This window comes from Scyliorhinus torazame, chromosome 6 (assembly GCF_047496885.1).
Source record: "Scyliorhinus torazame isolate Kashiwa2021f chromosome 6, sScyTor2.1, whole genome shotgun sequence".
NCBI classification, from domain to species: Eukaryota; Metazoa; Chordata; class Chondrichthyes; order Carcharhiniformes; family Scyliorhinidae; genus Scyliorhinus; species Scyliorhinus torazame.
The window spans coordinates 74620384-74634133 of NC_092712.1; the positions used below are offsets into that span (position 1 = coordinate 74620384).

Consider the following 13750-nt stretch of genomic DNA (forward strand, 5'->3'; position numbering starts at 1 on the left):
CCACAAAAACTTTAATAAATTAGTCAAACATGATTTCCCTTTTATAAAATCATGTTGAATTTTTCTAATTGTACGATGATTTTCTAAGAGCATTGCGAAGACTTCCTTAATAATAAATTCTGGCATTTTCCCTAAAACTGATGTTAAATCAACTGGCCTGTATAATTCCCTGTTTGTCTCTCCCTCCTTTCTTGAATAGTTGCATTACATTTGCTAACTTTAAATCCACTAGGACAATTCTAGAATCGATGGAATTTGGGGAAATCATAACCAGTGCTTCCACTATCTCTGACGATATCTCTTTCAGAACCCCATGGCCATTAGATCCTAAATATTATTAGGGTTTTAGTGTCTTAAGTTTCTCTAATACCTTTTATCTGCTGGTATTAATTATCTTAAATTCCTCACTCTTACTCGCTCTTAAGTTACTCTCTATTTATGGTATGTAATTTGGGATAGGAATATGTTGCAAAGTCAGAGACAGGAGATGATATTTTTGTGTTTACTTCTAGTGTTAAGTAAATGGATGAGAAAACTGAGAAAGCTAACAGTTGGTTAGTTGAATGGTGCAAATAAAAGCAGAGATTGTCAATGAGTGTGTTTGTTTTGGCGATGCAAAGAGGCAGGTGCTGCATCTAAATAGGTTAGGCATCCAGGGGCTTGTGAGGAACTCAGAAATAGCTATTGGGCATCATTTAAATGGGGAAAGATGCAACATCATAAGGAATATCATGTTATCTTAGACAGCAAATGCTTGACAACCAGATAGGGAGGAACGTACCAGAAGCATTCAAAGTAAAGTGGTTGAACAAGAGGCATGGGTGGCAACTGGTAATTATGGTGATGTAAAAATCACAAAGAGGCAGGCGAGTTGGAATGTTGGAAATTATTATAACTTACAAGAGGTTTATGAAGGACACGGAGGATGGGAACAATTGAGAGGTTGTTTTACGTGTAAATGACACCTAGGAGGTTATGGTATAGGAGCCAATGTTGCAGAAAAAAGACACGGAATGAAAATCTCAGCCTCCATGTACATAAACAGAACAGACAAGGCTCTCCGATATTTGAGTGTGGCGGAGAAGTGGTAAATTACAAACAAAAAGGTTGGCGCCGCAGAGATCCTGCCAGATTTATTGGCTTGATCTCAACATTATTTCTTCCTTCCTTTTCCTGCCCTGCAGCCAGACTGGTTGCTCATTGGGGAAAACCAGTGGCAGGAGGCTACAACAAGCACAGTGGTTAGCACTGTTGCTTCACAGCACCAAGGACCCGGTTCGATTCCTTGCTTGGGTCACTCTCTGTGCGAAGTCTGCACATTCTCCCCTTGTCTGCGTGGGTTTCCTCCGGGTGCTCCGGGTTTCCTCCCACAAGTCCTGAAAGACGTGCTTGTTAGGTGAATTGGACATTCTGAATTCTCCCTCAGTGTACCCGAACAAGTGCTGGAGTGTGGCGCCTAGGGGATTGTCACAGTAACTTCATTGCAGTGTTAATGTAAGCCTACTTGTGACACTAATAAAGATTATTATTGTAGGGCTTTGTTTCTGCAGGGATATAATTGAAAAGTGGGAAAGTTATGCTCAACCTGTATTGAACCTTGGTTAGGCCACACTTGGAATACAGTGTGCAGATCCAGTTACCATATTTTATAAATGATACAGAAGCACGAAAGGTGGTCCAAAAAAGATTTTCAAGGATGATACCAGAAATGCATGAGTAACACATATCAGGATAGGACTGACAGACTGGGCCCTGTCTCTTGAAAAAGGCTGAGGGATGGTCTAATAGAGGTATTAAAATGATGAAAGGTTTTTTATAGAGAGAACATAGAGAGAATGTTTCCTCTGTTGGAAGAGCATAAATAGAGGTAATCAATATAAGATAGTCATTAGGAAATCCAGTAGGGATTTCAGAAGAAACTTCACCCAAACAGTGATGCAAATTTTTTTATTCATTCAAGGGATGTGGGCTTCGCTGCCTAGGCCAATATTTATTGCCCTTCTTGAACCGCTGCCATCCAGGCAGAACTTGCTACCAGTGAGTAGCTGAAGCAAATATTATACATGCATTTTAGATGGAAACTAGATAAGCATATGAGGGAGAATGGAATAGTTGGTTATGATGGTATATTTGGATGAGAAACAATGGCAAGAGACTCAAATGGCAGATAAACATTGGTGTGAACTAGTTGGGTCGCTATGCACGTGCAATCCTAAGTAAGTGGGAGGAGTGATGGCCAAAGTTCAGAGTATGGGGTGCACCAATCAAGGGTTGGCCATAATTGCAGATACATTTTGAGTCCTTATCTGTAATGTTCCATCTATTGACTTGGATAACATAGGTCAGTGCAATGCATTTGTTAAAAGCATTAGGTTTGACAAGGAAAATTTGCATATATACATGGGTCTGTAACTTCATCTGCGATCCCTGACTTAAGTCTCTGTACTACCGCACATGCGGGACACGACGACCAGGAAGTGCGGATGTATGGGCATGCGTGCTGGAAGCACGCAGTGTTCAAACACCCGGCCGGCTTTTTTTTAACAGCTTGAACACTTGCGCCGCGCTGCGCTGGACCTACTGAATTAAAAATCCAGGGACAGCATTAACTTGGCCAATTTTCCCCCATGTTAGGTAAGTTTTTGCAGCTTTTTATTTGCACTTTTACTTTTAGGCCCAGGATCATCGAGCAGAGGCAGGAGACATCGGGAATCATTTCTTTCGTCGGTTAATGTTTTATATAATAATAATATTTACCAGTGTCACAAGTAGGCTTACATTAACACTGCAATGAAGTTAGTGTTTAGCATTTAAAGTATTTTAATAAGCAAATAAAGTGAAAGGAAGATACAGTTCTATTTATTTTAAACTTTGGCTTGACATGAGGCTGTTAATTCCATTAAAAAGGCACTTTACTGTGGGTTTGGAGTCACAGAAAGTGAAAGAAAGATTTTTTGAAAGTTTGTTTTGTCATGAGGTTGTTATTCCAATAAAGGAACTATAATGAATAGAATGCGGTTATCAATCGCTAATGAGTTTGATTGTCCACCTAAGATACTCCATGTTACTGGTCATGGGTTCTGTGGGTGCTTGTGTGGCTGATGGGCCCAATCCTGGAGCAGAATCTTCAATTACTCACTTGGCAGGATGTGATGAACGGTTACTGTATTACTTATCATCATGTAAGGTGATGTCCCCTTTAAGGCCGAGCTTGGAACCCTGGGGGACTCTGCCTCTGGCTCCGCCCACCTGGGAGTCGTATATAAGGGGCCGCCTTGTAGGCGGCACCCAATAAGCACCCGTCTCGGCACCAGGCTAGTTCTTAGCTTATTAAAGCCTTCTTTACCGTTTTGCTCTCTAGCGTCGTTATTGAGGGTACAACAATTTAATAAGCTAAACTACATCAGGATGGAAGCAGGCCTAAAACCAGAGAAGCTCAATCAGGAAGCATGGACACCAGAGGCAAAGGAAATTTTTAAATACTGGCTCCGATGCTTCGAGACCTACCTGGACTCCTCAGAGACTCCCATCCTGGGGCCACACCCGGATGAGTCACAGAATCTCCGCCACGCTCGAAAAGGCAACTACCTACGAAGAGGCGGTTGAGATACTATGCAAGCGGTTTGTCAAACCCATCAACGAGGTACATGCCCGGCATCTGCTCTCTGCCTGCCGGCAGCGCTCGGGGGAAACGCTAGATGAATTTGTAGAAAAACTCACCGCGCTCACCAGGGACTGTGACCATCAAGTTGTGACAGGGGAAATCCATACGAAACTGCACATCAGAGACGCTTTCGTGTCCGGCATCCGCTCAACCTACATCCGGCAGCGGCTACTCGAAAACGGGGCAAAAGACCTCCAGGACACGCTAACGCTCGCCTCCTCACTGGAGGTGGCCCGACATAATTTGGGCACGTACCCTGCGGACCTTGCGAGCCACCCTCGGACTTCCCTAGACTCGGCCACATTACGGGACTACGCCGCGCGGCGACCCACCCAGACCGCGGGCACACCATGCTACTTCCGTGGGCAGGGCCAGCACCCACGCCCCACTGCCCAGCCCGCTCCGCCATCTGCAGCGACTGCGGGAAGAAGGGGCATTTTGCGAGGGCCTGCCTGGCCAGGCCCATGGGCCAGAAACACAAAGAACAGCAGGCCCGAAAATCAGGCTCACAGGCCCACAGGCCTCGCAAGCGGCTGCGCATTGACCCGACACGCCCCCTTTTGACGCGTCACCTGCCTCGTGCGAATCATGGGGGTGGCCATCTTGGCGGCGGCCATCTTCCCGACCCGACACGTGCGACCGACGGTGGCGGCCATTTTACGAATCCGACTCGGCTGAGGACGCGGACTACCCGCAACTGGGAGCGATCACCCTCGACCAAACATGGCCAAAACACCTGCAGAATTCCATGATGAAGGCCCAGGTCAACGGGCGCGACACTCCATGCCTTTTTGACTCCGGGAGCACGGAGAGCCTTTTTCATCCAGAAACGGTAAGGCGCTGCTCCTTGCACACCCATCCCGTGTCCCAAACCATAGCCTTTGCATCTGGGTCCCACTCGGTCCAAATCAAGGGGTACAGTATTGCGGATCTCTCGATCCAAGGCGCCGAATACACCCGTTTCAAATTTTATATCCTCCCTCACCTCTGCGCCCCCTGCTGCTCGGACTGGATTTCCAGTGCGGCCACCGAAGCCTGACACTGAAGTTCGGCGGACCCTTGCTCCCCCTCACGGTATGCAGCCTTGCGACACTGAAAGTCGCACCCCCCTCTCTATTCGGGAATCTCACTCCCGACTGTAAGCCCGTTGCCACCAGGCGTCACAAATGGGGTCTCCGTCTTCCAGAAGGCGATGGATCAAATGGTGGACCAGTACGGCTTGCGGGCTACATACCTGTACTTGGACAATGTCACCATCTGCGGCCATGATCAGCAGGACCATGACGCGAACCTCGAAAAGTTCCTCCAGACCGCCCGAGCCCTCAACCTGACCTATAACAAGGGAAAATGCGTTTTCCACACAACCCGGCTAGCTATCCTCGGCTATGTCGTGGAAAACGGGGTCCTGGATCCCGACCCTTACCGCATGCGCCCCCTTAATGAACTTCCCCTCCCCCGCAGCCTCAAGGCCCTCAAACGGTGCTTGGGGCTTTTCTCCTATTACGCCCAGTGGGTCCCCAAATATGCGGACAAAGCCAGCCCACTCATAAAGACCACGACATTTCCCCTGACGGCTGAGGCCCGATTGGCCTTCAGCCGCATCAAGGCCGACATCATCAAGGCCGCTATGCACGCAGTGGACGAAACTATCCCTTTTCAGGTAGATAGCGATGCGTCAGACATCGCCCTGGCTGCTACCCTCAATCAGGCAGGCAGACCAGTAGCGTTCTTCTCCCGAACCCTCACCGCCTTCGAGATTCGGCACTCTGCAGTCGAGAAGGAGGCACAAGCCATTGCGGAGGCTGTGCGGCACTGGAGGCACTACCTAGCCGGTAGGAGGTTCATCCTCGTCACCGACCAGCGGTCGGTAACCTTCATGTTTGATAACGCACAACGGGTCAAAATAAAAAATGATAAGATTTTGAGGTGGAGGATCGAACTCTCCACCTACACGTACGATATCAAGTATCGTCCAGGGGAGCTCAACGAGCCCCCAGATGCCCTGTACTGCGGCACGTGCGCCAACGCGCAGGAGGACCGTCTACAAGCCATCCACAATGACCTCTGTCACCCGGGGGTTACCCGGCTCGTCCACTTTATCAAGTCCCGCAACCTACCTTACTCAACCAAGGAGGTCAAGGCCATGATCAGGGCCTGCCAGGTCTGTGCGGAGTGCAAACCGCACTTCTATCGGCCAGACAAGGCTCGTCTCGTGAAGGCCTCGGGGCTCTTTGAGCGACTAAGTGTGGACTTCAAGGGCCCCTTCCCGTCCACCAACCGAAATGCCTACTTACTCACCGTCATCGACGAGTTCTCCCGCTTCCCATTCGCCGTCCCCTGTCCCGACATTACCTCGGCCACCGTGATAAAGGCACTGCACAGCATCTTTACCCTGTTTGGTTTCCCCGCTTATATCCACAGCGATAGGGTACATCGTTCATGAGCGATGAACTGCGTCAGTATCTGCTCAGCAAAGGCATTGCCTCGAGCAGAACGACCAGTTATAACCCGCGGGGAAACGGGCAGGTGGAGAGGGAGAACGCAACAGTTTGGAAGGCTGTCCTTCTGGCTCTACGGTCGAGGAGACTCCCAACCACCCGCTGGCAGGAGATCCTACCCGACGCCCTACACTCCATTAGGTCGCTCCTCTGCATGGCCACGAATGAGACCCCTCACAACCGCTTGTTTGTCTTTCCCTGGAAGTCCACCTCCGGGGTCTCGCTTCCACCTTGGCTGACGGCTCCGGGGCCTGTTCTTCTCCGGAGACACGCGAGAAGCCATCAAAAGGATCCCCTGTTCGAGAGGGTCCAATTACTACAAGCGAACCCCAGATACGCCTACGTCGAGTACCCCGACAGCAGGCAAGATACGGTTTCCCTCTGGGATCCAACACCGGCTGGTTCCCCCACTACAGATGCCCCCTCCCTCACAGCTCCCCAGCGGGATAAGGCACCCACAGTCTCCCCCCTCCTCCCCGTCGGTGGACACCGACCGCGCGTGCCCCCTAGCGCCCTCCCCTCTACACCCCCCACCGGCACAGGCACCGCTACCCCCAGCCCCAGTTATTTCCCCTGCGCCCCGATCCCCTACCCCGACCCGGACCAAGATTACTGTGCTCCCGGACGTACCCTCAACTAAGACATCCATGTCTGCCCCACCACTGCCCGAGCCGAGGGGGCTGATGAGGACGATCAGGCCGCCGAAACAAATGGATTTATGATTTCACTTCACCCCTGCCGGACTTCGTTTTTTTAAACAGGGGGTGAATGTGATGAACGGTTACTGTATTACTGTACCCTTATCATCATGTAAGGTGATGTCCCCTTTAAGACCGGGCTTGGAACCCTGGGGGACTCTGCCTCCGGCTCCACCCACCTGGGAGTCGTATATAAGGGGCCGCCTTGTAGGCGGCACCCGGTAAGCACCCGTCTTGGCACCAGGCTATTTCTTAACTTATTAAAACCTTCTTTACCGTTTTACTCTCTAGCGTCATTATTGAGGGTACAACACAGGAGATTCCAAAAAGTGGGATCGGTACTTGGACATTCAGTCACAGGTATTTCTTTCCCAGGCTCTTTTTCATAGAATGATAGAAGCATAGAATTTACAGTGCAGAAGGCAGCCATTTGGTCCATCGGGCCCGCACTGGCCCTTGGGAAGAGCACCCTAGCCAAGCCCATACCTCCACCCTATGCCCACACCTTCACTCTATCCCCGTAACCCCACCAAACCTTTTTTGGACACTAAGGACAATTCAGCATAGCCAATCCACCTAACCTGCACATCCTTGGACTCTGGGAGGAAACCGGAGCATCCAGAGGAAACCCACGCAGACATGGGGAGAACGTGCAGGTTCTGCACAGACAGTGACCTAAGCCGGCAATCGAACCTGGAACCCTGGAGCTGTGAAGCAACAGTGCTAACCACTGTGCTACTGTGCTGCCTCCTCTTGGCCTCCTCTTGCCATTGGATTCTCAAAGAATTGTGTCCCTTCAATCAGGAGGTTCCCTCAAGTAGGTCTCTTCTGAGGAAAGGTCTCCAAGGCCTTGCCGTCTATGTTCCATTTCTTGCGGTAAGCTTTCAAGGTGCCTTTGATGAGCTTCCTTTGTCCTCCTCGTGTTCGTGATCCTTCCTTGAGCTGGATGAAGAAGATTTGCTTTGGCAGTCGGGCCTCTGACATCCTCATCGTATGGGCGGCCCAGCAGAGTTGGTTTCAGATGATCATGGCTTTGATTCTGGCTCTATTGACTCCTTCAAAGACACTATTGTTAGCATACCTGTCCTCCCAGCTGATTCAGATCTAAAGTACATTTAGATTTTGCAATGTATTTTAAGCTCTGTTGTTTATGAGTCTGCCTAATGTAATGTTCATCCGTACAAACCTCAGTGATTACTTCAAATGCTTTGACAAAGTTTAATGCCTTAGTTGACATATGCAAGCCTCCTGTAAGCTAAGGTGAACTATCTCTCTGACAGGTAGTGCAGAATCCAGTGCAGATTCAAAATCTGTAGTCACGCTTCACCTCCACTGGGGCATCACACTTTTGAGGTGTTGACGTGTGCGCAGGGATTATGAGAGAAGAATCAGGCATCATCTCCGTCTGGTGACACAAGGGCCATTCAAAATCGCTTGGCAGCTGCTGCTTTCAGACATTGAGCTTGTAAATTTAACAATTGATATGCCAAAACCCTCCCTCCCCTTGCCCCCTCATCCCTCCCCTCCCCTCCATCCCCTTGCCCCCCTTCCCTCCCCTCCCCTCCGTCCCCTTGCCCCCTCTTCCCTCCCCTCCCCTTCACAAATAGACAGAATCGCTGTGTTTATGTGGAAACATATATTTTATTGACAATTGTGTTTAAATGAGAAAATACATTCCATTGCAAGAAATTTGTAAAAGTTAAGGTCATTTTAAGTCATTGTTCAGCTGATAACATTTAACTTAACACTTAACTTTAACTGGTTTCAAAGTTTAGGATTTCTAAAATTATTTTTCTTGATAAATGTATTCCATTAAACTTTACAAGCTTCTACAAATGTCTTGTTGAAACATCAAGACACAACATTTAATTATGAGATAATTATATATGAATAAGATAATTGAAGTAAACAAGGCAGAAACATAATAACAAGGGTAACATGGGAGCACACTGGTTAGCACTGCTGTCTCACAACACCATGGACCCGTGTTCAATTCGGATCTTGGATCAGTGTATGGTGTTTTACATTCTCTCCATGTCTGCATGGGTTGACATCGCTCTGTGTTTGGACACATCAGGAAATGCACCATCCGCTTCAGCTGATTATTCTTGGGTTCTCCTGCTCAGAAAATGCAAACAGAGGAGCTGCTTTGCTGATCAGATCAAAGAGGTTCAACAGATCAGAGACAGCATCCTAACAAGATATCAGGGATCATTGAAAGATACAATGCCAGTGTTGGATAAGAATTTCTTAGTTCACAACCATGTCAACATGAGTGAATTTGGTAAGAGTATTTGGCGCAGACTCCAGCCGAACCCGAACCGAGCCTTCTTCCTGCTGGTCAACTAACGGAGCATGGTCAGTGTCTCGACCTCCATCTCAGACATCTACGAGCAGAAGAAGGATGAAGATGGCTTCCTTTACATGGTATATGCCTCTCAGGAAACCTTTGGGTGCTGAAGGCAGCGGCAACAGCACTACCACAGTGAAGATCCCTTCGTTGATTGGTCAAGTCTAGAGAGAAGAGAGAATTTCACTGTTATTTTAAAAGATCACCTCAAAACACCAGAATTTCTATCCTGCATTCTGTCACTCGCAAGTACTATCAACGCATTGTGTACCGGTGTCATGTAAAACATTGAACAATAGCCTTCTCTAACTTGTATCTATATGATTGGCAATTGTTTATTTACAAGTTATTGGTCTTTTTTTCTCTTGTGTTTTTTTTTCTATTTATAATTTTTTTTAAATGTGATTAATGCATGGTCCACCTAACAAAGCAATGAGGAGTTTCAAGGTCTTATAATGACTGATATTTAATTATGCCGATGGCTTTGAATGGAGAGGTTGAGATATAATATAATATATTATATATATGTATATATAAAATTACGAATTATTTCAAAATTGATTTTGTGCCTATCGAATATCGGCATGATAGCACAGTGGTTAGCACTGTTGCTTCACAGGTTCGATTCCCGCTTGGGTCAATGTCTGTACGGAGTCTGCACGTTCTCCCCGTGTCTGCGTTGGTTTCCTCCGGGTGCTCCGGGTTTCCTCCCACAAGTCCCGAAAGACTTGCTTGTTAGGTGAATTGGACATTCTGAATTCTCCCTCAGTGTACCCAAACAGGCGCTGGAGTGTGGCGACTGGGATATTTTCACAGTAACTTCATTGCAGTGTTCATGTAAGTCTACTTGTGACAATAATAAAGATTATTATTATTCTTATATGGGTGCTACAAGGCAATAGGGAGGGGAGGGGGTTTGTGGGGTGGGTGGCGGTAGTGAGAGGAAAGGCAACTGAGGATTGTGCATAATGGTCTTCACTGGTTTTCATGATCAGCTATTATAGGTTGAATTTGCTTTTAATGTACTTTATAAACAGCAAAGGTGTTGTGGAAAACTCAAGTACTGTCACATTTATGCACATACAGAAGTAGACTTTTAATGTAGGTGGTCAGTTCCTTTTTTTTGTGACACTGTTATTATTTCTTTATATTATTTGTTTCCTAATTGCGTTGGGTATTATTGTATTTTCGGTCGCTAGTTCTGTGTAGTTATATTCTGTGCCTGTTAATATATGATAAAAAAAGAATGGCATTCAAGGAAATTCTCAGAATTGTTGATTTTTATTTCTTCTTTTTGGACAAAACTTGCATAATTTACAAAAAAAAGAGTCCTATATATCTGCATAGGTTTCCTGGAACCACAGAGTTCCTACAGTGCAGAAGGAGGCCATTCAGCCCATTGGGTTTGCACCAACCCTCTGAAAGAGGACCCTATCCAGGCCCATATGTTATTCTCTAAGTCTGAATAAAGATTATAGACTTTCAGTTAACACAAATACTTTATTCAGTGGGTTTGTTCTGTTTCCAGAGCTTAACTAGATACAATACAGTCAAGAGCTATGACCAGTGAAGCTAAGGTAAACTGCCTATGCTGAGCTGTCTCTGTCTGCTGCTGCTCACTAGCCCTGTGCTTCTGAAAGAGGCGGACTCTCCCTTGGGCTGGACCTCTGATGCTGCCCTCTAGTGATGCTGTGGCTGCTACATCTGTCTGTAGTCCCTGGTGTATGTGCAGATGTATGTATAGATGTACAGATCACTACAGCCCACTCCTCTGCCCTATTCCCCGGAACCTAACCTGTGCATCCTTGGACTCGAAGGGGTAATTTATAATGACTAACCCACCTAACTGCACATCTTTGGACTGTGGGAGGAAACTGGAGCACCCGGAGGAAACTACGCAGACACGGGGAGGATGTGCGAACTCCACACAGACAGTCATCCAAGGCTGGAATTGAACCCGGGTCTCTGGTGCTAGGAGACAGCAGTGCTAACCATTGTGCCAATGTGCTGGTTTTAGGCAATATTCACTTTAAGATTTAGTTGCTCTGTCTGCTCATTTTATTATTATTTTTTGCATAGCCACACAAATGCATTATTTATTCCAGAAGAAAGCCTGCATAGTACCTTTCCCGTCCACCATCAGCCTTTCATCATTTAATCATTCCTGCACTTCACCCTATCAAAGACCATCCCCTCTTTCATTTCAGACCTCCACCTTTCCTTAGCTGTCTACCAACTTGGGCTGGCACGGTAGCTCAGTGTTTAGCACTGCTGCCTCACAGCACCAGGGACCCATTTTCAAATCCGGCCTTAGCTGACTGTCTGTGTGGGGTTTGCACAGTCTCTGCATGCGTTTCCTCCGGGTGCTTCAGCTTCTTCCCACAGTCCAAAGATGTGCAAGTTGGTTAGATTGACCTTGCTAAATTGCCCCTGAGTGTCCAAAGGTTTGGTGGGGTTACGGGGATAGGGCCAGGCTGTGGGCCTGCATAGGGTGCTCTTTCAGACCATCGACTGTAGACTCGATGGGGCGAATGGCTTTCTCCTGCACTGCAGTGATTCTATAAACACAAATCAAAAAAACATCAGGGGCGAAATTCTCCGTTATCGGCGGAAAGTCCGCCGATCGGCGCAAAAAACGGCGCAAATCCGACTTACGTCACGTCGGAAAAATGGGTCGATAGTCTCTGGCCCGAAATGGGCTAGCAGCGACGTAACGGGATCCGCGCTTGCGCAGTGGTTCACGCCGTGCAGCGTCATACGCGCTGCACGGCGTGACGGCTCATAAGGCCGCGCTGCTCCCCCCCACCCGACCGCAACACCCGACCGCAACACCCGACTGGATGGCTGGCCATCGCTCAGCCCCGAGGTTCGAGTCACGCGATGTGGAGGCGCTCCTGGACGCGGTGGAGCAGAGGAGGGACGCCCTGTATCCCGGGCACGGCCGCAGAGTTGCCCCACGCCACAGCCGGCGTCTGTGGAGGGAAGTGGCAGAGGCCGTCACCGCTGTGGCCCTGACACCACGGACAGGCACCCAGTGCCACAAGAAGGTGAACGACCTCGTCAGGGCAGGCAGGGTGAGCCTCCCCCATATCGCCCCCTCCCCATATCCCCCCTCCCCCATATCCCCCCTCCCCCATATCCCCCCCTCCCCCATATCACCCCTCCCCATATCCCCCCTCCCCCATATCCCCCATATCACCCCTCCCCATATCCCCCCCTCCCCATATCCCCCCCTCCCCCATATCCCCCCTCCCCCATATCCCCCATATCCCCCTCCCCATATCCCCCCTCCCCCATATCCCCCATATCCCCCCTCCCCCATATCCCCCCTCCCCATATCCCCCCTCCCCATATCCCCCATATCCCCCCTCCCCCATATCCCCCCTCCCCCATATCCCCCCTCCCCCATATCCCCATATCCCCCCTCCCCCATATCCCCCATATCCCCCCTCCCCCATATCCCCTCTCCCCCATATCCCCCATATCCCCCATATCCCCCCTCCCCCATATCCCCCTCCCCCATATCCCCCATATCCCCCCTCCCCCATATCCCCCATATCCCCCTCCCCCATATCCCCAAGTGAATATAGCCCTAACCTTAACCTCTGCAATGCACGCGCAACCGATGGCGTGCATTCATATACCTGTCTAACAGTGTTGCCTTTTACCCCTGCCACACCCCCCCCCCCACCCACAGGAGAAGCGCGCACACAACAATAGGGAGCATGTGAGGACTGGAGGAGGCCCCGCTGATGAGAGGCCACTGACCGTACACGAGGAAAGGGCCCTGGAACTGGCTGGTGGACCTGAGGACCGGGAGGTTGCTGATGCAGAGGTCGGGGGCGTAGTAGCAAGTGAGCCACCGACAGCCCGTCCCCATATCCCCCCTCCCCTACATCCCCCTCCCCCGTATCACCTGATCACTGCCTGATGTCTAACCATGCATGCTTCATTGTGTATTGCAGGACCAAACGTCCAGGCACCCATCCCCGCAGATGCAGACCGCCCGCAGGATGCCCCTCGGAGACCACAGGAGACGGAGAGACCCGGACCCTCCAGCATGCGACGCCCGCAGGATGCCCCTCGGAGACCACGGGAGACGGAGAGACCTGGACCCTCCAGCATGCGACGCCAGCAGGATGCCCCTCGCACACCACGGGAGACGGAGAGACCCGGACCCTCCAGCATGCGACGCCCGCAGGATGCCCCTCGGAGACCATGGGAGACGGAGAGACCCGGACCCTGCAGCATGCGACGCCCGCAGGATGCCCCTCGGAGACCAGGGGAGACGGAGAGACCCGGACCCTCCAGCATGCGACGCCCGCAGGATGCCCCTCGGAGACCAGGGGAGACGGAGAGACCCGGACCCTCCAGCATGCGACGCCCGCAGGATGCCCCTCGGAGACCACTGGAGACGGAGAGACCCGGACCCTCCAGCATGCGACGCCTGCAGGATGCCCCTCGGAGACCACAGGAGACGGAGAGACCTGGAGCCACAGGGAGACGACACCCCCGTCACGTGCGGGAGCGACCACCCAGC

At 50.0% G+C, this 13750-nt stretch overlaps 1 pseudogene; it reads left to right on the forward strand.

Moving 5' to 3' along the window:
• Window positions 1–8837: 8837 nt before the first annotated feature.
• Window positions 8838–9320, forward strand: LOC140425839 (microtubule-associated protein 1 light chain 3 alpha pseudogene; annotated as a pseudogene).
• Window positions 9321–13750: the final 4430 nt, after the last annotated feature.